Raw genomic sequence first — 22,222 nt, 5'->3', positions numbered from 1 at the left:
GCCGCCGCACACATCAAGGACTTGTGGGAAACCTACTGTGAACAAAAGGATGAGAGTGAATCCTCACTATTTTTAGCCGCACCCACTTGGATTATTTTCGAGATGCCATCAAGGAACAATATTCCCCTATCGGGGGCTATGAAGATAAATACATAAATTGGACCACGCTATGACAGGGAAGGGACCAAGATGTACCGGAGTTCACGAATGTTCTCCATACCCTGCCTCCGCACGAAGTTGGGTATCAAGGATTCTTAGTGGCATTTGGTACTCAAGTATCGTGATTGTCTACACAAGTACATCCAAGATGATATGGAGTTCCTGGAAATCTCCTCACTCAACACAACATATCGATACACTGTTAAGATCAAGTAGAAGTTTAAATAGAAGAAGTGAGACTTTGGATCTGTGAATCCCAAGTAAGGAAAAGGTGCCCCTAAACCATAGAGAAAAGACCAAATCCAAGGCGGGGTGACCCAAGGCAACCCGCCGAAGCCACAAGCAAAGAAAAACACCACAAAGCCAAAGAAGGACACGAGAAAATGGTTTGAGTTACATAAGAGCTCCACTCACAACACAAGTGAGTGTCAGGACAAGTAGCCACTGGTGGCGGAGCTGAAGGCTTTTGAATCAGACGCAGGTTCTAAGTCCAAGTTAGAACCTGATAAGGGTAATGACAAAGGGAAGAATAGCATTGACGCAGAGCCCAGTGCCACCATGGCCACCACCAAGATCCAAAAGAATGAGTCTGAAGATCTATAGGAGGAGGAATGCCTCTTCCACTCATACATGTGGGTGAAGGGTTCTTTGTTGCAGTTCATTGTCGACGACGGAAGCCAAAAGAACCTCATTTTAGTAGAGGTCATGAAGCGGTTGGGCCTACCGAGGACAACACTTAAGCAGTCGTACACCATCAGGTGGCTTCACCAAGGACGAGATCTCCGCATTAGCCAGCAGTGTCGCTTTCCCTACAACATCAAGCCCTTCACTGATGAGGTACTGTGTGATGTTTCTCCTCTTAAAGTTTGTGATGTATTATGAGGAAAACCATACTTGTGGAAAAAACATGTTGTATATGAGTCTAAACCTGGCTTTGTGATTATTACTTTAGGCAATAATTTGTACATGATACCAGAGGTAACCCCGCCTATCGCCATCTCTTTGATCACTGCAAAGCAATGTAGTAAGATTATTTCCCAGACTAAGAAATTTGTTTCCTTATGATACGCCCTCAGGGCAAGAAGAAGGTTGTGGACACGACTTCCAGACAAGGCTCCACCACACAACAACAACAGATGGAAAAGGTCATGGAGGAGTACAAGGACATTTTCGCCTCACCTACAAGGGTACATCTACACTGTTAGGTTAAGCACTCCATTGATCTGACCCTAGACGTGCTGCTACCCAATGGACCGATCTATCTACGCTCTGTTCTGGAGAACAATGAGATCAAGAGGCAGATCCAGGAGATGTTGCATAAAGGGAACATCAGGCTAAGCTCATCCCCCTGTGGGAGCCCGATTGTATTGGTACAAAAGAAGGATGGGACATGGAGACTCTATATTGACTATCGGGCGCTAAACAAAATCATTGTCCAGAATAGGTACCCGATCCCACAGATTGATGACCTTCTGGACTAGCACAAGGGGGCCAAATATTTCAGCAAGATTGACTTGAAGTCTGGCTATCACTAGGTTCCTATCGAACCCTCCGATGTGTGGAAGACTGCCTTTAAATCCAAGGAGGGCCTTTTCAAATGGTTGGTAATGCCTTTCGGTTTGATGAATGCCCCCAAAACCTTCATGAGATTGATGGATGACATCTTGCGACCCTTCACTAATGCATTCATGGTGATGTATTTAGATGACATCTCGATCTTCAACCAGAGTTGGGAAGATCACCTCCACTATATTCGACATGTCCTTCAAACCCTGCGACAATACAAGTTGTGTGCCAGTTTGGAGAAATGCACTTTTGGCATGACCGAGGTTCAATATCTAGGGCACACCATTGATGAGTAGGGTGTGCATGTGGACCCAGCTAATATACAAGTCATTCGGGATTGGCCAGCCCCAACCACTCTAACAGGGCTCCGCAGCTTTCTAGGTCTTGCCAATTTCTACCACAGGTTCGTGTTGGGGTTCTCCCATATCACTTGGCCTTTAAGTCATGTCACCAAGGGCGGAGTGAAAGTAAAGTTTTTTTGGTCCGAAACCCAACAGAAGGTGTTTTTCGAGTAGAAACATCACCTCTGCTCTACACCAATGCTCACATTACCAGACCTGCAACAACCATTTGAGACTAAGACAGACACCTTCGACTATGATATTGGTGCAGTTCTTACTTAGCAGGGACATCCAATGGCTTACCATAGTGAGACACTTTCAGAAACAATCCAAAAGTATCCCACTTACGACAAATAAATGTATTCCATTATGCAACCATGATGTCAATGGAAGCATTACATTATGGGGAAGGAAACAATCATCCACACAGACCACTGAACCCTACAATTCATACAGACACAAGGGAAGTTGTATAACAACCACCACCAGAAATGGTTCACCTACCTAAAACAATTCCATTTGAACATTAAGTACAATAATGGTAACACCAATAATGTTGTAGACTGCCTCAGCCGACCACCAGTCATGGTGCTGATTACTGTGCTCGACTCCTGTGGGCATGAGACTTCGGAGTGGCCACATCTTTACCAGAGCGATCCAAAATTCGACGGCACATACTAGACAATCCTAGAAGGGAAGCAAGTTCCAAAATTTCACCTTCAAGATGCACTTTTATGCCATCTGGGACACGTTTGTGTTCCTTCAAGTGAGCGTGCCAAGATGATTTGGCAGGCGCACTACAGTTGGGTTGCTGGACATTTCGGAGTAGAGAAAATAATGGCAGTATTGCAGAAGTATTTTTGTTGGCCGAAAATTCGTCAAGATGTTGGGAAGTACATTAGATCCTACACCACTTGCACCATTGCCAAACCAACCATCAAGAAGCAAGGCCTATATACTCCTTTACCTACTCCTAGTCTACCTTAGGAATATATCTCCATGGATTACATGTCGGGCCTTCCTTCTACTAACCATGACAACGACTATGTTTTCATGGTCATTGACATATTCTCTAAGATGGCCATCATGGCGGCTTGCAAGAAGAGTATCATAGTAGAGGCCAATGCTAGGCTCTTCTTTGAGTGAGTGTGGGTACACTTTGGGATCCCATAGTCCATTGTCTCAGACCGGGACAACATATTCCTGGGTGCATTTTGGTCAAGTCTCTGGTCGATGATGCACACAAAAATTATTAAGTCGACGACTTTCCATCACCAAACTGATGGCCAAACAAAGGTTGTCAATAGGATGACCGTACACATTCTGCGCATGTACAACTCGAAGCATCCACACACATGGGATGAAAGTCTCCCCTATGTACAACAAAGCTACAAAAGAGCTCTCCACAACTCAACGAGCCACAACCCCTTTCAGGTAGGGCTGGGATTTAAACCATTATGTGCCATTGATGTGGCCATACCATTTGCAACCACCCAGGAAGATTCGAATCACGTACAATCCAAAACCGATAGGGCTAATAGCTTCATTGAGCGCATTCAACACATCCGCTAGCAGGTCCATGATATATTGGATAGAGCCAATGCTAAATACAAGTAGCGCCATGATCAACATTGAGTGCTACACAAGTTCCAGGTGGGTGACAAAGTTTGGCTACATTTGCAGAAGGAGTGCCTCACTGGACCCCACCGCAAGATTCACTTACTCTAATATGGACCATACACCATCACCAAGGCTGTCGGTGATAATGCCTTCGAGCTCAGTTTCCACCTTTCCTTGGTCTTCACCCAGTGCTTAATGTTGACCGCCTTCGGCCATACTTTCCACCATTGTTGGACACAGCTGACATTGCAGAACAACTCACATCAACATAAATCAACCCAAACTGCATGGAACAAGCCACAAATGATTAAATCATGGACATGCATATCAAGAACACTCGCCAATAAAGGATCCAACTATATCAATTTGTTAAAGCAGGGAAACTCCTTCACCAGGGCAGGTGGTTCACCATGGACCAAGTTCAACAAAAAATTCCTCACCTCATGGAGGCTTTGCATGCAATGAGGACCATTGCTTCCTAAGGGGGGAGGATTGATCCAAGTGGATATTGGTTGCCACCCGCCTATTCCACCTAGACCTCCAGTCAGTTTCATCTGTTTCCTTGTTTATTTCAACATTTACAATTTTTAATAGTTTTTCGAGTCCTAAACTTCCGAAGCAGTTTTGACCCCGTAAACGACAATTTTTTTAGGTCCACTGCATGCCTGTAGCTATAGGCAAGCGCTTGCCACAAATCCTGTAGTACTTGGGGAGACCTTCCCAACAAGGTATCGTACGTGCTAAACAAAGATAATATGACCAAGTTATGACCCTCCAAAGTTGGCTGCCCAGTTAACCCCATTAGGGCCCGCAAATTCTTGGTGTTACATCTCATGGAGTTAGCATTTTGGTTGTTTAAGGTTTTCTCTTGTTGTTCAATGATAAATAGGCCCTTGGGCCTCATTGTAACATAGTTCACAGGCATGTAGTCGTCACATCTCTTCTCAAATAAGCTACCATTGCCCAAGCGAGTTTATTTCCATTCTATTTATAAGCATATTTCAGTATTCTGATATTAATGAAATAAAGTGTTATTTCTGCTGCATTTCTCTATTTATGGTTATATCTGTAATTTGTTGCGTTCTTGTTTAAGTTCAGATCAGGAGCATGAGAAGCCACACCTTCAGTACATTCTGATATCTATGGGAAATCAAGAAGGATGGGAACATTAGTACAACACTCTATCTGAACAAAGAATTATTAACTTCTAGAATGGAGAATGATGAGGTGTCCATTCTGTGATTTAATGCAGTTACAACTGCTGAGTGAACAAAGCCCATTTTCAGAGATTAATCAAGCTTCATTGACCAAGCCATTTTATGGAATAGCGGAGTGGAGAGCCTTGTTGCAATTATAAGTTTAAACATGCAGACGTCCTATGCAGCATGGGATACCATGATGGTACACACCCTTGGGCAGTGTCGATGTCAACAGAGACCACATCATTCATTGCATTGCAATGAAACAAAACCCATGATTGTTGTTGTGATGGTGGGGATGTACAAGTGTTGTGTACAACAATATTAATATGAAGTGTTGAGCATAAGTGTGTGAAGTAAAGGGTGACTTGTGCTGAGAGTTAACAGTCATACAAAGTAACTGAGGGTCGAGACTAGAGCTTGTTGGGCAGTAAAAAGTGCAGTGCAAAGAAGAACCACAGAGCAAAAGAAAAGTGTTGTGTGTAGGAGCTGATCAGGTTTATATTACTAAACATTTTTATAAGCCTCTGTTTTCAGTTTGAAAATTATATGAAAAGCAAAACACGTGGCTAGAGAAGGTAGTGGCCTACATTCATAAGAGGTTTGTGCCTCTTGGCAAGTAGTGGCTTGCTATTTTGAAGGGGGTTGGAGCCTCCTCTGAGTGGGTTCTCACAAAAAAATTGATGTATTTAAGTAGGTGCTTAAATTACATCATAATAACAAACAAATTGGTGGTTTTCTCCCTTTGGGTTTCCACACAAAAACACCTGTGTCAATATGTGTCTGTTGCTAAAATTGATGGATTGTCTGCTCATTTGAATGGTTTACATTGTTGTATGGATATTGTATTAAGAATTTTCAATTAAGTAATTGACACCAGTGAAAGAGAGTAAAGAATCAAGCTTAAAGTTTTAAAATCTCACTAATTACAGATTCACCCCCCATAGTAATTCCTTATTCCAATAATTCAAGAAAAACCAAGCCACCTGGAATTACCCATTGGTGGTCTATAAGGGGCAGGCTTTCACCCTACCCAGATGCCTATGGGTCTTTGGCCATCAACATGTTTCCTTACATTTAAGGAAGACGAGCTCTTAGCCACGCATAAGCAATTTTAGGACATGTATGTCTTAAAGAAAAGCCATGTGGTGACAATCTCACTAGTCACGTATTTCTTATTTTTGATTTTAAGGTTTGCTAGCTTTTGAAAATGTAAATGGAATGCAAAATCTAACGAGATAACTGTAGCACTGAGTCAAACTTTGCAAATTTGCGATTTCATCAATTGCCAAAATCAAAAACTCTGCCTCGAATATTTTTTGTTAATTGAATCTAACGCGAAAAGAAATATATATTTCATTAAATAAAAATATCAATCAAGCTCTACTTCGTGCAAGATAAATGTTAACAATAAAATAAAGCCAAACTTTGTGGAGAATAAAAATCAAACAATGAAAAGATACTGAGAAGAATATTAACACACACTTCGAGGTTCTCATAGTGATAAAGAAATGAATACACACTCTAAATCATATAAAAATGAACATGCATACTCATACATGAAGGGAACTTATATTACAACGTCCTTGTAAAAATATAAACATCATGGTTCCTTGCACTATGTATATATACACATGGCATATATATCAAAGCATGCTCCGCCATATATATTACATATATGTATATAATACATATAAATACTATATAATATATTATATACATATAATTTTATATAGAGATATATATAGTTTCAATCCCATTGGGAAGCTATCGGTGCTCCCATAGAGAAATGTACTATTCGAAACCAACAAAACAAAAGCCCCAAAATGGGAGTTGTACTAGTTTATGTGAAGGGAATAAAACAAGTCCATGAAAATGACACTTCTGGTTCGAATAAGCTATTGGTTCATTTTGATATATGACTTAAATATAGATAATCTTTGATCTTTTTCTTCACCAAAGTGACACGGACAACCATTCATATGGTCTTCAATTGCATTTTCTTATCAATGTAGTTTTAATTAGATCTATTTTATATCTATAATATATGTCTATAATATAAGCGAGACACATAAAAATGTATTTCTCAGTTTATATATATATATTATTTTGAATAAAAAAAAACTATATTTTTAATTTCAAATTATATATAAATTATCTTTATTTTTTAAAACAAAAACAATACTATTTTAAAATTATTCTAAATTGTTTTTTTTAATATGATTTTTATAAAATTGTATTCCAGTGATATAACAAAAAACTTATGATTTCTTGTAGTTTAAAAACTAAAATTTTCAATTAATAAAATAACATAGAAATTTGGAAATTCTGAAAATTTTGAACTCTATATAATTTGTATTGAGAATAGTTATATTTCAAAAATGGAAAAAATTTTGAAATCACATATTCTCTGGACATTCATCTCAACATGATGTACCAAACATGTAAATAGCACAAGCCACACTCTCCGCCTCAGATGCTGAGATTTCCTGCTCAAAAAACTGCATTAGCAATGGATGTTCAGGAAGGCGGAATTGATCCTTCAACGTGAATGGCAACTTACGCTCTGGGAACAAACACGAGAGCTTCAACGTTAAGCTCACTCGACAACAAGCCTTTATAAAAAAGAACCAACGAAGATGAATATGACAACGAGATTTTTTCAAGAGCAATCAACAAAGAAGACGATGACGCCTCTGTTCTCACATTCAAGTTCTCAGAACATTTCCCTAGAAGACCATCGTCCATTGGGGTTTCGATCGAAGAAACTTTTGCCTGGATTTCCATGGGTTCCATATCAATGGCTGATTGATTTTCAGAGGTTTTGGAGTCGTCTACCACTGGATCCGCCATTGATCTTGTGCAAACAAACCTTGATTACCTCACAATGTGTTTAGAGATAAATTTAGGACAAAAAGTTTACAATTCATAGAAATAGGAATAAAGTGTGCAGAGCCACATAGCTTCTCTTAAACGCTACATTCAACATCCTAATGATGAAGCACATCATCATCCATAGCCTCACTGTCTCGCTCGTAGAACCATGCATTCAATACAAACAGAGGTTACCTCTAATACCAAAAATGTTGACGCTATGCGTTTGGGATTGGAGCCATGGTGGTGGCGGAACGTCACTACCTTGGCAACCCCAAAACCCAAATTTAAACCATGTAGAGAACGTATTTTTATTTATTTATTTTTTCATGGAAATCGATTAATACATTTGCACCGAAGCTATAATAACAAAGGAGCATCTAGTGGTAGTGCATTGGAGGCTATGTTAAAAAAAATTTGATTTTGACATTTCGCTGTCTTACCTTTTAAATACTTGTAAATAGTCTATTGCTTTTTTGAAGACACGTGGCCTTAGCTTTTCAAATATCTTTCTTATAAATAGGGTTGGGTATCAATAGAAGGCTTCGTGTAAAATTTATTTAAGTTGCTTTATTTTCAATGATTATAGTTTTATTAATGAGATTAGTTTTTGTTTTTGTTGTTGTTATTTATTTATTTATTTGGAATTTAAGTTGTTTCCAAGAATTACGATTTTATAGTAAAAGTTTACAATATTGAGATGATTTTTTTTTTCATATACATATATAGATCAATTAAATAATCTAAGATAATATTGTCAGTAAAATTAAATCAATTAAAATAATTTTAATTCAAAATAATATTGTACTTAGTTGAAGAGAATGTTGAAAATATAATGAAATCTCTTTAGTCCTTGATGATGGATGGAGCTACCATCAGAAACATTTGAAAAATCACAAATATTACACAGTTCGATTCCAGAAATCTCCAACAACAATATGAATAACTGTTATGAAACCAACTCAAGAAAAGATAGAAAAGATAGATCAACGCCTTAGAATTCAGCCTCTTCGAGGGGGCAACCTCCTTTACATTACATAAATGAACAATTCTTGGATGATACAAATGACAAAACCTCCTTTCTATATATAGGAGTCTAAGGAGTCACAATATAATCCAGCCGACCTAACAATAATAATATAAAGCCACAAAAATAATAATAGAGGGATTCTATGGGGCACAGAAATAACAATATGGGGGTAATAGGGGCACAACAATATAAATAAGGGGTATAACTACAATAGTAATGGGGTAATCACTAGTATTATAGGGACCCAACATGCCCCTCTCCTTCAAAAAAGTGTTGTCCTCAACGCTTGAGTAGTTCTGGATACTTCTGCATAAAATTCTCATCCTCCCATGTGGAATCTTCAGCGATAAGTTCTTCCACTTGATAAGATACTCTGAAATTGATCGATTTCGTAGCTGTCGAGTTCTTGTTTCTGTGACTGCTTCCGGTTCCAATATAATTTTTCCTTCCTCATCAAGTTCTGGCAATATTGTTTGAATTGGGAGCTTGTCACCTATAACCTTCTTTAAACATGAAACATGGAAACTGGGTGCAATCGAGAAGCTGTAGGAAGCTCCAATTTGTATGCCATAGTACCAATCTTTTGCAACACCTTGTACGGACCATAATACTTTGGTGATAATTTATTATCCTTCTTAGCTTGCTTTAGGGACATTTGCTTATATGGTTGTAGCCGTAGGAATACCCAATCACCTACATCAAAACTTCTTTCACTGCGATGTTGATCTGCCTGTTGTTTCATTCTATTTTGTGCCAACACGAGGTTATCCTTTAAGAGTTGGAGGACTTGTTGATGTTCGATGTGATGTTCCACTGCCTGAACCTTAGAATTTTCTCTTAAATATGATGTGATGGATGGTGGTTGATACCCATAAAGTGCCATAAATGGGGTCATTTTTGTTGCTGTATGGAAGGAAGTGTTATACCACCATTCAGCCAGAGGCAACCATTTGACCCATTGTTTCTGTTTATCAGATACAAAGCAACGAAGATATCCTTCCAAACATTTGTTTACTATCTCAGTTTGCCCATCAGATTGAGGATGATAAGATGAGCTATGAGCTAACTGAGTACCAAGACAAGAAAATAATTCTGTCCAAAAATTTCCAGTGAAAATGGGATCTCTGTCACTTACAATAATTTTTGGGTTTCCATGTAGCTTTTGAACTGTTTCCATAAATGCAGTAGAAACTGTACTGGCTTTAAATGGATGTGATAATGCACAAAAGTGTGCATACTTGGTAAGTCTGTCAACTACCACCATGATGACACTCTTTCCCTCAGACTTGGGTAAACCTGTGATAAAATCCATTGAAACCTCCTCCCAACGTTGGCTTGGAATGGATAAAGGTTGTAATAGACCCGGTGTCTTAATTGTTTCAACTTTATTTTGTTGGCAAACCAAACATTCCGCCACAAACTTTTGAATATCTGATTTAAGGCCATCCCAAAAAAATTCCTTCTTAACCCTGTGGTAAGTTTTTAAAAATCTTGAGTGCCCTCCTAAGGGAGAAGTGTGCAATTCCATAAGAATCTTTTGTTTTAGCTGGGAATTCTTACAGAGGTATAAGCGATCTTTGTACCATAACGAATCATTTTGCTAGCTAAATGTATCAGAAGTACTAGAATCTTGTTGTAGCTTTCGAATAAGTGCCCACACTTCTTCGTCATTCTTCCATTCCTCCCTTGCTTCGTTTATCCAATCTGGTTGGATAATAGAAATGGCACACAACAATGCTTCCACATCCTCATCCTTTCTTGAGAGTGCATCTGCCACCACATTTTGCTTCCCTTTTTTGTAGATGATTTCAAAGTCATAACCCAACATCTTTGTGACCCACTTTTGTTGCTCTTCAGAGGATAATCTTTGTTCTAAAAAGTATTTAAGGCTATCATGATCCGTTTTTACCTTGAAGTGTCTTCCCATTAGGTAGGGTCGCCATTTCTTAAGTGCATGGAGTATTGCCAACATTTCCTTCTCATAAATAGCTTTGCTTAAAAACTTTCCCTTGATTGGACGACTTTCAAAAGCAATGGGTCTTTCATCTTGCATTAGAACAGCACCAATTCCATTTCCTGAAGCATCACATTCCACAATAAAGGTTTTTGTGAAGTCCGGTGTAGCTAAGACCGGTGCTTGGCACATTGCCTCTTTAAGATGTTCAAAGGCCTTTGTTGCTTCCGGAGTCCATGAAAATGAATCTTTCTTCAATAATGTTGTTAGAGGTGTTGCTATTCTCCCATAATTCTTAACAAACTTGCGATAATACCCTGTCAACCCAAGAAATCCTCGCAGATGCTTTATGGATGTGGGGATTTTCCATTCCTTAATGGCTTTAATTTTGCTAGGGTCTACCTTAACTCCTTCATGAGATACAATATGACCCAAATATTCCACCTCCTGGACTCCAAAGAAACATTTGGATCTTTTTGCATATAATTGTTTCTCCTCCAATAGTTGTAGCACCCTGTCAACATGTTCAACATGATCCTTCCAAGACTTGCTGTAGATTAGTATATCATCAAAAAATACTAACACAAATTTTCTAAGGAATGGTTTGAAAATTGAATTCATCAAACCTTGAAATGTTGAAGGTGCATTGGTAAGGCCAAAAGGCATGACCAAAAATTCATAATGACCCTCATGAGTTCTAAATGCCGTTTTCAGAATGTCTTCAATCTTCATTCTGATTTGATGATATCCCGAACGAAGATCCAACTTGGTGAAGTAAATTGATCCATGCAATTCATCCAGTAATTCATCAATAACAGGAATGGGGAACTTATCTTTAATAGTGAGCTTGTTGAGCTCCCTATAATCCGGACACATGCACCATGATCCATCCTTCTTGTGCACCAATACTACTGGAGCTGAGAAAGAACTTTGACTCGGTTGAATTATACCAGCCTCTAGCATTTCTGCAACCATACGTTCAATTTCACTTTTTTGGACATAGGGATATCTGTACGGCCTGATGTTTGGAGGAACACTTCCTGGAATCAGATGAATAGCATGATCATGATCATGCATAGGTGGGAGACCTTTTGGAGTCTCAAATACCTTGGAATGATTGTCCAGGACTTTTTGGAGATCTGGAGAAATAGATGATTCCAATGTAGAAACATCTAGCGAACATAATTGTGCAATTACACCTCTTTGCTCCTTTTTTAGAAGCTTTGTCATGCCATTAGAGCTGATTATCTTTCCTGGTTTCCCTGCAATACCCCTTAATTCAACTTCCTTTCCTTCCGTAGAAAATTTGATGAAAAGTTCTTGAAAATTAAAAGCTATTGTACCCAAGGATTGTAGCCATTGGACTCCTAGTACAACATCAACACCTCCCATTGGAATGGAAAGCATTGGGCTAGTCAATACATATTCTCCCATGGATAGCTTGATATTATGGCACTTTCCAGAGCAATTTATTGTTCCTCCATTTGCAATCATCACTTGACACTCTGGTGCTGGATATAGGAAGCAATTCAATTCTTTGCTACCCTACAATGAATAAAATTGTGGGTGCTTCCTGAATCAATCAACACTATTACCTTTTTCTTCTTGATTTGTCCTTCTATCTTGATGGTTTGAGGAGTGGTAATTCCCGCCAATGCATTACAAGATATGGTCGGATTTATTTGTTCTTCATCTAGGCTTTGTTCCTGGAGTATATCTTCTTCTTTTGACCTTTCTTGCTCCTTTTCTTCTTCCTCTTCACAATCTATGTAGAATAATTTCTTCTCAGCACACTTATGACCTTTAGTGTATTTGTTATCACAACTGTAACAAAGCCCTTTTGCTCTTTTTTCTTCCAATTGTTGTGGTGTCAAACTTATAGGTTGTGGAAGACTAGGGGCAACAACACTTCCGTCTTTATAGTTGTGAGTGGTATGCTTCCTGGTTGCCATAATTTTGCTTTCCATTTTTCTTGCTAACCTGAATGCCTTCTCTAATGAATCAGGTTCCCAAAGCGAACATCATGTTGGATATTATCCTTTAAAGACCCTATGAACACATCAATCCTATGCTCCTCTGGAATATCTTTTACCCTTATGTTCAAGTTTTGGAACTCCTCAATGTGCTCCATTAGTGAACCCTTTTGTTTGAGACTTATCAATTGGCTAAAAAAAGTGTTGCTTTTTGTATCTTCATAATGTGCTATCAATTCTTCCGTAAAAATTGCCCAAGTGATAAATTGTTTACGAGAGCAAAGCCATTGATACCATACAAACTGATTTGGTTCCAAATATACAGTTGCCATACGTACCTTTTGTGCGTTTTGCACATTATTGAGATCGAAGAATTGCTCCATCTGTAATATCCATGTGGCAGGATCCTTGCCATCAAACTTCCTCATATCGATTTTTGGAATATGATGATTCTTCAATCCAACATTAGCATCTATGGAATCATGATTAACATTTCTTTTGTTCTCATCATGAGTTTCCTTTACTACCTTTTCACCATTAGTGACCCTTTCTTGTAGCAACTTATTCAATTCTTCCATGTCTGTTCAAATCTATCTTCAAATCTGCCATGTCTCTCTTCAAATATGTCTTCAAATCATCCATCTTAGCTTCCATGCCCTTTATCTTAGATTCCACGCCATTTATCTTAGATTCCACACCACTTATCTTAGCTTCTGTTAGCTTTTGTGAGCGTGACATTTGTTGCACTTGTTCTTGTAATTTTGATATATCATGTAGCATTTCTTCCTCTTCTTCATGAGTCATGCTAGAGATTTCAGGTTCCTTACTAGGTGTTTGCATTTTCTTTCCTGGGGCATCAGTTACCGATAATAATGCTTTACTATGCCCTTTGAATTCCGTTAAACCAAGCTTACACAAAAATTAAAAAAAAAACTACACACCTTTTTTCACTTTATAGAAGCCTGATATTGAATCTGATGTATCTCTGTAATTTCGGATCATCCAGTTCTGAAATTGCTACCTGTAGTAGCCTTCTACGTCCTCTTTCCAATGCCACAATTCTGAGCCAAATTGGATTCTTCAAGGAAGAGTTATGTGAAATCTCCCACAGTGACTTGCTTTTAGACTGGTTCAGTAGAGGGAACTTGTACGACGTGCCACGAGTCCCTGTTTCAACATTTGAATATGAAACACACAGAAAAGAAACTACAGTCTATCCTCTTTATGTATCTTCTTACGAAATTTCAATCCGATCTCCAGAGAGAAAGTTATGACGATTTTCCCCAGGTCACTTGTTTTGAATGTAATTCAGGAGTCTGCAAAAAGACCAACTTCCTCAGATCATATCTCCGCAAATATCACGCGAAAAGCTCATTAATTTGGACCCAAGGTTCAACGCGATTTCTTCTCAAATGGGTTTTTTTTACGACTTCTGAAATGTCACAGAAAAAAAGTTATAACGAAAATTCCACAATGACCTGTTTGGAGCAGCGAAACCCTAGAATCCAAAGCTCTGATACCAAATGTTATGAAACCAACTCAAGAAAAGATAGAAAAGATAGATCAACGCCTTAGAATTCAGCCTCTTCGAGGGGGCAACCTCCTTTACATTACATAAATGAACAATTCTTGGATGATACAAATGAAAAAACCTCCTTTCTATATATAGGAGTCTAAGGAGTCACAATATAATCCAGCCGACCTAACAATAATAATATAAAGCCACAAAAATAACAATAGAGGGATTCTATGGGGCACATAAATAACAATATGGGGGTAATAGGGGCACAACAATATAAATAAGGGGTATAACTACAATAGTAATGGGGTAATCACTAGTATTATAGGGACCCAACAATAACTGTGAAAGTGTCCAATCACTTATAATATAATACAAGCTTAATAGAAAGTTGAAAATATATGGAAATTTATTTCCAATACCGTGAGGGATTTAAAGGTAAATTGGAAATATTTTCTAGAATTTAACCATGCAATCTTGCTCTTATAGATAATTTTTATGACATTTTTTTCATTTTGAAAAAGTTATGTCGTGTATTTTATTTTATTTAACAATATAAGTTCCAATCGTACAAGAAATTTTAATATAATATATATTAAATTAATTCATATAATTTTAAAAAATAATAATTGAATAATATAAAATATTTTTTGTTAATAAAATTAAATCAATTAAAATAATGTTAATTCAACTTAATATCGTATTTTAATGTTTGTAAGCTTGCTAGGACCTTTTCATTCATTCATTTTCAAAAAGCAAGTTGCATCCATGAAAGACGTTCAGTGGCCTCAACCTGCCCATTGGGAAACTAGGTTTGTTGGCCACCGAACAACATTGTATGCCATCCAAAATCTCAATAACTTAAGTCTATCGAACAAATCCTTATATAACTGAATGTTTGTAAGCAAATTTTCACCTAATAAACTATAATAGATACTACTAATCGACATATACATTAGAAAATTAAGCAAAATAAGGAGCTATTACATCTAAACTAATGACTAATCATCATAGGACTCCACAGGAGGTAGGTCCTTAGCATTGGATCCTGGTAATTACAACTGGGGAAGGCACAAAATGTGCTCCTCAATACGACCAAGAAGAACATTCTGCTGTTGCATTTGAAATTGGATAAGTTGAAATTCTTTCTGAATTTCTCGGAAGCCTGGATCAGATTTAACAGAGCTTGCAGGAGAGGTCATAATATCTATGGCCACAATAATTTTCATCAGCTAGTAGATATGAACAATTTGTTTATACTGGGTGGTACAACCACAAGTGTGTCTTGGATTGGGAACTGTTAGCACCGCTACTTGTTTGAGCATTTCTGAGGGTCAAGGACAGCTTGGCCGTGGTGTTTTCTGCAAGGAGAGGCTAGCAACAGTTCATTTAATCCTTTTCCCCTTCCATTTTCTCTACCCTTATAACTCCCGCTAACCTACGATTCCTCATTCCCCATAAATTTCCCTTGTTTCCCTTTAAAACCCTCTTATCCCTGTTTTTGCATCAAAACCCCTTTAGACCCTTACCTACTCCCGAGTCATATTGTGTTTTAACGCCATTAAAACCCCGCTTACCCTTTTAAAACCCTGTTACCATTTATTAAAAACCCAATAACCCGGTAGTCTCTGCATAAACCTTTATTCGTTTAATTTAATCGCTTAACACTATGGCCATGCATATAATGAAAATTATATAATTCGGCGGGCCCATAGCTGTCACATCATCTGAACGTGCACGTTAATACTTGATCGTCCGATTGTGCCCACTTCTTGATCTAACGCCATTCGCAAGCCCTCTTCCCGTAAGCCGATCGTGCGATAGCTCCCGGGAAAAGCGGTTTCCTCGCCATCACAACTGCCACGCGTCTTCATATCATTGCATCGCACCCGCCTGTATGTAAACCGCCCTTGGCCATAAAGCCTCCATAAACTAATCCCGTCCGTCCATATGTATGATCCGACGTTCCACGATGCTTTGCTCCCGTATACTCCTCATAACACTCCAAACAGGTCTTGGCCGTCCTTTTTGCCATCCAATGGCCAATGTTTCCTCCTCGGCCCTTCGTCCATTTTGATGTATATTGCTGTGTTTTTGGCTAGTTTTGGGCGCGCAGAGAAGCAAGTGATGATCCAGCTACCTGCATTTAATCATCAGCTACCACAGTTAAAGAACAACACGAGAGAGTACTACCTCGAGCAATGGAATTCATTCAATAGTTATGAACATTTATGCATGGAACATTCCACCTGTTCAAGGAGTACACCAAAGTACCGGAGAATGTCAAATTTGTTAATTAAAACAATTAGAATGTATCAGAGGCCCATAATAGTTTGTAAATGCGGTTGGTGGTCAATTAAGACACCTCCACGCATAGCCTAGCAGAGATATTTTGTAAACAAATTCTATATATACCCAGAAAAACGATGTAATCAGGTTGATGAGTGTTATTCTGATGTAAGCTTCAACTTCTGGAGACTGTAACTATTATGAGACCTGCAGCTTCTGGTCTTCATTTCCAGCTAATACAAGCTTATTTTGTTGTTGATTGCTCACTTTCCACTTCTTCTTCTTTGTTTCAGACTGTGCCTGTTTTGCATTATTTCATGTGCTATTAATTTTAGCATTAGAGGGGCTGTCATCCCACCTCTGTGTTATAATTTAGCATGCATCTTTGAATTTGTTTGCAGGTTTCTGTTGTTTTAATGCCAGAGAGCTGTCATCCTGTCTGTGTATTAGAAAACAGATTTACAGACCTTTAAACTAGTTGCAGCTGGCCATCACAGGGTCCTGTACATCTGCTGGTGTGATCAGTGTTCTCCATCATCACATTGTCTCTAAAACTGTGAGTAGTTGGCGGTTAAAATCCTTGTAGTCTGGGGGTGTTCACCCATGTCTGGGGTCAAACATAGTAGGAGTGGTTATCTGGATTGAATATGCAGCATTTGTTTCATTCATCCACCAATTTGTCCAACATTTTGTTGAGTTTGTAATGTTTCTGAGCATCACTGATATACAACCTATGTGATTTTCTTGGGGTGATAACATTAATTGGCGCCATTGCCGGGGAGAGGAGAATTGAAGCTCAATTTCCCTGGGAGAACGACGCAGCTTCAAGCCTTGATGACAGACAAGGTTTGAACACAGTTTCTCGTTGTAATCATTTGTCTGGCAACTCCATTGGAGGAAGACTATCCTTTAGTGACTCCACATTGAAGTTCTGGCTCAACTTGTGAGACATACTCGAAGAAATCCTCAGAAATCTCCAGCTGAACGATTGCCTGAACCTGAGAAGACTGTTAAATCGAAGAAAGCTTCATAGGAAGGGGCATCAGGATCAGGTAAACCTAAGAAATCTAATTCATCTCCGAAAGATAAAGTTATCGTTGAAGAATTACAATTTGAAGATTTAGAACACAACACTGTTAATAAGGAAAAATCTTCAGAGATTGGTTCAGCCCCTGTACAGTTAGTTCCCCTTTGAATCTCAGTCTAAAGAAAGCTTCCATTTCAATTCAAAGCATCCCTTTATCTCTGTCATCCATCACAGTACTCCCTACCATTCAGTCTGCTAGTATTCTTCCCAATAACCCAATCATGGCAGGACAACAAGCACCTACGAGGATAGAAAGAATTGTAGCTGCCAGATATGGACCATTGGTGTTGCCTATGCCTTTGAATCCTATGCCTATGGGAGGATATCAAAAATATATGCCTAAATTCACTGGTACAGAGGGAGTAACTGCAGAAGAACACTTAGAAGCTTTTTACAGTTATGCTGATAATTTAGATATAAGTGAAAATGATGTGTGGATGAGAGTTTTTGTCCAGAGCCTTGATGGAGAGGCTAGGAAGTGGTTTAGAGAATTTCCCCAGAGATCTATAACATATATTGAAGCATTAGATGATTCATTTTTGAAGCAATGAGAAGATAAAAAGGACTTGCTGTATTACCACATAGAGTTTGGTAATCTCAAGAGGAAAAATGGGGAATCGATACCTGATTTTAATAAAAGATTCAATCGAATGTATAGTAAGATACTAGCTGAGGTAAAGCCTACTCCTACCTCTGCCAAACTCACTTATGCCAATGCTTTTGACTCTGATTTCTGCCTGTTATTGAGAGAAAGAAGATGTGCTACGCTGGCAGACATGCAGGATGCAACACTAGAGGTGGAATCTAATATCATGGCTACAGAGAAGTTGAAGAGTCAAACTGACAGGAGAAGGCAAAGAAATCAGGCTTCTACTTCTTCTGCATCTTCTTCAAAGCCTAAATTGGACAAAATGACTAAGATGATAGAGTCATTGGCTGCTGAAATTTCTAAGCTAAAGGTTGAACAAAACTCAGGGAAAACAAGGCAGCATAACACATTTTCTCCAAGAAACCCCAATCCATTCAGAAGAGCAAATGAGCAGTTACAAATTATGCAGAGGGGTGACGAAACAAAGGATGAACAAAAAGTTAAAGCTCCCTTTCAGAATGTAATCATGGAGGAGGAACAATTTGAAGAAGATGAGGATGAAATTCACTGCATGGAAGATAAAGGTAGCACTGCATTTTTGACAATGGCTGAGTATGAACAATCTTTATTGCAAGAACAAAACAGCCAGGAGTGGGACAAAGGAGCTATTCTACAAACTGGTGACCAACAGAGATATAATCTAAGATCCAATGCAAAGAATGTCAAAGAAAATCATGCCTAAAGAGCTGTTGTCCAAACAGAACCACAAAATATGAAGTAGAGAAGACTAGCAGCTAATCCAGTTGTCCTCAAAGCTCCAGTTCAAGAGGTAAAAAGTTCTGATAAGTCATCTTCTTCTTTCAGCTTTGAGTCAGAAGTTCAGAAGTTGAAAATATCTGTGCCTCTGGTTGAGTTGGTGAAGAGTGAACTATTTAGGAAGCCTATCCTTGAAGCCCTTGAGCTAGAAACCAAACAAACCTCCATTGACTCTATTAATTTGCAAGATGACAGACCTGCCATTATGCTCAGCCCCATGATTGAGCATGCTGATAATAATTCTCCATCTTTTTATGTCTCGTGAACCATACATGACAAAATCCTCCACAATTGCCTGCTAGACACAGGGGCCAGCCACAATTTAATGCCTAAAGCTGTCATGGAAGAGTTGGGCCTTGATATCACCAAACCCTATCATGATTTGTTTTCTTTTGATTCAAGGAAGGTGAAATGTCTTGGATTGATTAAAGAGTTGGCCATTACCTTAACTCAACTGCCCATGAAGTGTATGATGATGGATATTGTGGTAGCAGATGTCCCTCCTAAGTTTGGCATGCTGTTGTCTAGAGGGTGGATTAAGAGACTAGGTGGGACACTGCAAAATGATTTATCTTATGCCATTGTCCTGGTGTTTGGAGGAGAAAGCAGGAGGCTATATAGAGAAGCACAGTTGGCATATATCATTAGCGACGAGAAGAACCCTACAAATCATCCTATATGCTGTGGACACTGATTTTGGAGCATGCATTCTCCAAATAGAAGAATCTCAGAAGGCTGAAATGCAAATCACAAAACCAAATGTTCAAGCTAAGGAAGAGCAAGGAAGTCAGATTTGGGAGTTATTCTTTGACGGAGCATGTTCCAGGGAGACTGTAGGAGCAAGGGTGGTACTAATATCTCCACAACAGGAAATGATTCAACTGTCTTTTAAGTTGGTTTTTCAAGTCACAAATAACATAGCAGAGTATGAGGCTTTGCTATTGGGCCTTAATGCAACAAAAGACAAAGGAATCAAGAATTTGAAGGTGTTTGGAGATGCTGATTTGATCATTCAGCAAGTCAATAAAACATTTCAAGAAAAGCACCCAAGGCTGAAAGTGTACAGAGATGAGGTATGGAGAATCAGAGACTCTTTTGTTTTTGTTTTTGTTTTTTTGTTTTTTTTTTTTTCATACATTCCTAGAGCCCAAAATTAGCTTGCTGATTCCCTTGCCGTTTCTGCCAGTCTGTTTATACCTCCCATGCCTCCCAGATTAGTTTATGAAGTCCAAATGAAATACAGAGCTTCCTTGCCTGATAATGTCCACCATTGGAAAGTTTTTGATGATGATGATGAGCTGAATAGGTTCCTTCAAGTCATGGATGAGTTTTCTGAAATGCAAATCGACCAAGAGAATGATGCCTTGGAAGAAAACCCACAGTCCCAGCTTAGAAACAAGATTGGTAAAGACAACATTGTCTAGCTTCCTAGTAACCATATTCCTAAGGGCCTAATTCCTCTTGAAAAACTGTTTGACCAAAATGATGTACCTTACAAGGCTGCCCAAAAAGAAGACCAATCTGCAGTCTATAAGCATGATATAGGAAGTCTAGGTCAGCCTAGGTATGTAAATCTGTCCACTCATTTGTCTGTTGAGCGAAGTTGGTGGGCTCCAGTATTGTAGCAATAATGCTACAACTCCTGGAGCTTCCTATCTCTAATTTTATCAACCCGGTAGTTCGTACAAACTTGGAAGCGACGGTGTTGTATGCACAAGTACTAGCTCTTGTCGCAGCTGTCACTTGGTCAGCTGGCACAAGTCCGCTAGGGCTCAAGCCAACTTCTATATGCTCTCAGAAGAAGCTTTCTAAATGATGGACGAAGGCTATCTCAAAGGAAATTGATCTACTTTGCAAAAATGAACTGAAAGCCAACCAGAACATGAAACCCTAGTAAACCCTAATCTGACTAGTTTGACCTCTATGATGCAATAGTGAGAGTGAAAATGTCTAAAAATGATGCCATTACTTCTAGTGATGTGAAATGCATGAACTCAAACTACTTCCATGAAAAAGAACATTGTTTTTGTATTTTTGCTTAAGTGGTTGGAGTGATTACGGTTTTGTTTCTTATTAGGGTTTGGCTGTGCAGAGGTGGTGCGAAGGGAGAGAAAGCTTGGGAAAGGTCAGGAGGGCTAGGAGAGGTCCCAGAGGGTCCCTAGCATCAGTCCACAGAAGTCTACAACGTTCAGGTGCTCGGCAACCAAGTTTGCAGGCTTCTACAGGATGTCTGCAGGGGATCCTACAGGAAACTAAGGAATTCTACAGGAAGTCTGCTACCTTCTACAGGATGTTCTACCGTGGGAGTTTTGGGTGATGGTGAAGTGATGGAGCGGTATGGGTGGATAGGTAAGGTGGAGATGGAGCTTGTGATGGCTCAGGGGCAGAGAAATAAGATGGAGAGAGAGTGCACGGAGTTGGTTGGTGAATAGAAGGATGGAAACAACGAAAGGTCAAGAAAATGAAGCTATGTGGCAATGGAAGAGTTGGAAGGTAAACGAGCTGAACAGAGGTCGAGTAGGTGGCTTTAGGCGTGGTTAAGAAGAAGAAGAAGGAAGTGGAATGATACTGAGCAGTGTAAATAAAACAAATTGCTTATGTCTTGCACCAAAAACGAGAATCCATTAACCTGTGCTATTAAACCTATGAACAGCAATGTAAACCGTGAAGAGAAGTCGTGCATGGAGTTGTGATGAAGAAGTATGGCTCAAGATCAGAGTGCATGGATGGTTCTATGATTAAAACGACTGTGTTGCAGCTTGCATAAAAGTAGAAAAAGACTGCGTTTTTTTGGTGGTTGGTATAGATTGCACCCCAATCCCTAAACAGAGATGGCAGTGAAGGCACTAACAACCTTTTCTTGGAGCTCCAGTGAATTACAAACCTCCTATTCTGATCTAAGCAACTGAAAGTGATTTAACCATAAGCTAATCCTACTCAATCTTATTAAAGAAATCAAATCAACAGACTATGTTCTTGAAATGCACATCAAACAAAGAAACAAAGTGCCGAAAAGAAAGGCAAATAACACTACAAGAAGAGGAGGTCTATTGCTCTCAGGTTGGGCCATAACCTGAGAGCTATAGCTCCCTTAAAAGCTCAGAATTAGATCCAAATCTGCTTGCCTTTATTCATAATCAAGAGTCTAATGTCATGCCAAAACTGGCTTACAAAAAACAAACACCGAGCTGTAGCTCGTGCTCAGA

Source organism: Pinus tabuliformis, chromosome 8 (genome assembly GCF_031772625.1).
Source record: "Pinus tabuliformis cultivar Carrire ecotype Pingquan chromosome 8, CPIR1, whole genome shotgun sequence".
NCBI lineage: Eukaryota > Viridiplantae > Streptophyta > Pinopsida > Pinales > Pinaceae > Pinus > Pinus tabuliformis.
Note: the sequence above shows the minus strand (reverse complement) of the source record.